Here is a 4,549-nt window from a genome sequence, read left to right on the forward strand (position 1 = left end):
ATATTTCATCCAGATAGACCTCACAGGGATGTTCATAGGTTTTATGCGTCATTAAACATTCAGTCGGTTCTTTTCTGTTTTGTTCCAGCTGCAGGAATATCACAGTTCTTTGCAGTGTCTCCATCCACAGCTCCTTTAATTCTGCAGATTGACAGTAATCAGCAGAACTGATTCCAGATGTTCTGAGGAGCCGAAATAGAGAAAATGCCACCAGAGAGGTTTGATATGAAAAACACACAGACTCTCCAAATTACGAGGGAGAGTCTCATCTCATTTATCGGCTCAGACCAGATTCTCTCTGTCAGATTCTCTCACTCCTCTGAAATATTTACCAGCCTCATGTGGGGAAATCTCCCCGGATTATCCTCAATAACCTGTTTAACTTAATCCTGATCTCACACACATGAATAATAGATGTGGAGGAGGCGGAGTGACGCCTCCCTCCGTCTCCTCCCTGCATCCATCTGCTCCAGCACCATGAGGAGGCTGCAGCGTCCTCCTGCCTGCCTCTCTGCTGCCTCTCTGCTCCGTCGCTCTGTTCCCCCCCAGGGCAGCAAAAGTCACAATAACAGGAAAAGGGAGTCGGCTTGGACCTGAGCGAGCCGCCGGACAGCTGAGCACTTGTTTCTGCCGGAGGACTCGACCACATCAGAGGACACAGACCTGCTGGATCCTGACATCTGGAGCGGCTGGAGCTCAGCTGGAGGCTTCACATTTACCTGGTTTTGTTCTCTACATGTCAGAGTGTCTCTGGGATCCTTCTCGTCTGTCCAGAAAAGGATTTGTACTGAAGAGAAGTCAGCTGCTGAAAACACCACCAGCCTCTAACTACCTGTTTTAAATCAGGAGAAACTCCAGCTTCAGTGGAACCTTCAAGGATTAGTTTTCATTTCGACACCAGAAGATCTGATCAGAACCTCGACTGGAAGCTCTCTCTGTCCGGTAAGTTTGCTTTTTTTATTTTAGTTAAAGGAGCTGCAGACGACAAGTTTGAACCCAAAGAGCAGAGACAGAAAAACATCCAGAGGTGTGAAGTACGAGCGTCAGTTTCACTCCACACTGTGGAAAACCAACCGTTTCTTGAACTGATATTCTCCAGATTTTCACTGTAACACATGTTGTCTGAAACAAAACCTGATTTCTACACTGGATCAAATAATAATTTCTCTTTAGTGTTTTATCAGACAGAAGCTGGATTAAGACAAGACAGCAGAGAATGTTTAAGATGATCAAAAAATGACAGAATTTCATTGTTTTGTTTAAAAATATATTTAAAAAACATAACTGATACCCAGTAAAATCAAAGTAAACACATGAAGTTACATATTTTTACTACAATTTCCAATATTTGAAGGAAAAAATATGTATTTTAAGGATTTATATAAAAGGAAAAGTCATGTTTTTAGCCATTGTTTTACAAATTTCCCCTGTTTTGTTAAATAATAGAAAAAAACTGGTAAAGTCACAGAAATACTACTGAAATTAAAAATATTCATCCTCCTGTATTTAAACCAGCTAAAAATATCACTATTATGCAGACATCTGTCTTTATTTTATGTAGTTGTTCAGCACCGTCCCTGCCAGGTCTTCACAGTTTTTGCAGATTTCTCTGAGCAGTGTGACTGAAGAGCAGCCAGGAAACGTAACCCAGAGCCCCTGGATGCGCTGCCGACGGGTTTGTGGGTGAAACGTTGATGAATCCCGCTGAGTCCCGGCGAGGGACAGAAATAAGCTGAAATGACGGTTATAGGCCCTTGAAGGACGAGCTGTCGGCCCTGGTCGCCGCTCACATATGTTATTCTGATGATCTCAGACAGCTCGGTGGAGATCTGAATGCTGTAATTGAGCCTCACCCCCTCCACCTCCTCCACCTCCCCGGTCCTCCCAGAGGCCACCATTAATACGATACAGGAGGATGTGTGGACGCTGCAGCTCACAATTAAAAGCTGAATCCAGCAGGAGGAGCTCAGTTGTTCACTTTGAAGTGTGAAAACACAAAGTTTGATCAGAGCTGTCAGACTGTCGCCTGGTTCATCTGAGGAGCTGCTGAAAGAACATCTAATATTAAAATGCATCAGAGATCCTGTCGCTGTCAGCTCCAGATGTACAGGCGTGTGTTTATAATATATAAAATAATACCTCTGAAACGGTTCAGAGTGTTTCGTCCGACAGTAATCAGATTACTGAGAGAACAGAAAACCAGCAGATTAGATCCACTACATTAAACATTAAAGGCCTCACAGCTGGAACGTTTTTGGTACTTTATCTTTATCTCTGCTGACAGACTCAGTCCTCCTCAGCCTGGAGGAGGCCTGAGTCCACTAAGTTCTGCTCACAGGTTCTCATGGACGAGACCAGAGTCCACTAAGTTCTGCTCACATGTTCTGATGGAGGAGACCAGAGTCCACTAAGTTCTGCTCACATGTTCTCTTCACACTGCTTCATTCAGCTGCTCTTTGCTGGAGGGATCGTGTTGCTCTACCTTTCTCTGTAAAACACCACAAAGGGCTTCTGTTGGATTCAGCTCAGGACTCACACTGTCCAGGTCCTGGTTCCACTTGGTTCTAGTGTAGAAGCTCTTGATGATGTTGTTCTCTGGATGGTTCTCCTGCTGGAATATTCCTCTTCTTCATCTGGTCAGCCAGTATTCTGGTTTATCCTCAGACATTTATCTATAAATGTCATCAACACCTTCTGCCCTCATGCAGCCCCATATCATGATGCTGCCACCTCCGTGCTTCACTGTCAGGACCATGCATCCACTGTGGTGGTCCTGGTCAGGTTCACACCAAACATCTGGACTCCATCGTAGCCCTACACATTGATCTTCTTCTGATCAGAGAATGTTCTCCAGCATCCATCAGGCTTCTGTTCATGTTCTGCAGCAAACTTTACTGGCAAAGACATGCAAGGACGACCACTGCAGCCCTGATCAGAGCTACTATGGCTCCTTCTGGACCTCCTGGTTACTGCTCACACTGGGCTGCACTGGGTTTTAGCTGCTCACTGATCTTCTGGATCCTCTCAGTCAGATGTTTCTCTTCCTCTGTTCAGGTCTTCTCCATGTGGAGCCATGATGCAGACATAGATAGATACAGTCCATAGGTCCAGAACTGAGGAGGTTCTGCTGTTCTCACCTCGTTGTAGAACCATGTTCATGCAGGTAGACTGATGGAAACCACAGCTGGACACAGTTTGGTTCTGTTCTTTGAGGTTCTGAATTTTAAATATCATCTTTATAAAGAATTTGTTTTGTTCTTCAGTCTAATGTCGAAATAATGCAGCTGTAGAGGTGAGACAGTTCTGGAGGGTTGACGTTTCACTGGACTGCTGTAGTGACAGTTTCTGTTTGAAGGGTCATTTATGTGATTTCTGCAGCTCTACTTTGTGTTGTTGTCGTCCCAGATTCCTTCACACACAACAGTGTTCCTGGTATTCTGTCCCCTGTGTGTTTACGGGAGCAGTTTTGGATTTTCTCTCTGGAGCCTCAGTGATGGAAGTGATTTGATTTGTTTGTTACGTCGAAAGCCGTTGATGCAACTAAACCCAGCGGTCTAATTCCTGGAGAGAAGAACTATCAGGGAAAATCCTCTGGCTGCCATCTGGGAGTCTTCAACACACAGACACACAACAACACACAACAACACACACAAGACTCCTGATTAGAGCTTCGTTCATTCAGATATATGTCAGCTGGTTGACAGTGTGTCCAGCTGTGGAGACGTCGGTTCAGACCAAGTCTGTGATTGTGCCTGAAAGACCCAGTTAAGGTTTTATTTTCAGAACTGACCTGTATTCAGCCTCCACACAGCAAACACAGGCTTCTGTTGTTGTGTCGAACATTTAAACCCATTTCTCACACTCAGTCCCAGAGGAACGGTTCGATACGAGGATCCTAAAGACAGAAATCAGCTAAAACTGACTCTCTGTATTATATCACAGTGAAAGTGCAGCCGAACTCCAACAGCAGTCGAGTTTATCAAAAATATGGTTAAAAATGATGAAAATCTGATGCTTTTCTGGATTCAAACAAGAACTTTAAAAACTGACAGTTTGAACTGAACGAAAAAATCACAACAGTTCAAAACATCCCAGTTTGTTTTGGCAGCTTTGAACATAATGGATTATTACAGTGATGCTCTGAGACGGGATGTTTTTACTTTTTTTGTTTTTTCACATTCAGTTGAGTTATTTTTCTACTATATTCCATTTTTTCAGGCATTTCAAAAGAAGAAAATGTTTTAATCTTCAGCCAACCAGTTAATGTTGGTCACAGTGGGAACAGCATGTAAATGCAATATATGAATGGGAACTGTAATCAGTTACACAATAATGAGGGTTTTAACTTAATTACACCAGTTACACTGTCAGCATACAGTAATTCAGTGACCGGTGTAGTTTCACGGGAACATCTGCTGCAGTGAATAAAGTTAAAAGGTTTTATATGTAATTTAAGTATTTTTAATTCTAGAAATGTGTTGAGTGGAAACGGAAAAAACTAAATGTTGTATATTTGAGAAATAATCAGCATCAGTTGTAACTGTTATGA

At 43.1% G+C, this 4,549-nt stretch overlaps 1 protein-coding gene across 1 annotated transcript in view; it reads left to right on the forward strand.

The window, feature by feature from the left end:
• Nucleotides 1-507: 507 nt before the first annotated feature.
• The window catches only part of cdh5 (cadherin 5), a 32,359-nt gene continuing 28,317 nt past the window's right edge, over nt 508-4,549 (forward strand). Inside the window, exon 1 of the mRNA XM_008290280.1 lies at nt 508-942. The gene's annotated coding sequence lies outside the window, so the exon portion shown is untranslated. The remainder of the gene's footprint in view (nt 943-4,549) is intronic.

The sequence above is a fragment of the Stegastes partitus genome, unplaced genomic scaffold (genome assembly GCF_000690725.1).
Source record: "Stegastes partitus isolate 25-593 unplaced genomic scaffold, Stegastes_partitus-1.0.2 Scaffold664, whole genome shotgun sequence".
Classification (NCBI taxonomy): domain Eukaryota; kingdom Metazoa; phylum Chordata; class Actinopteri; family Pomacentridae; genus Stegastes; species Stegastes partitus.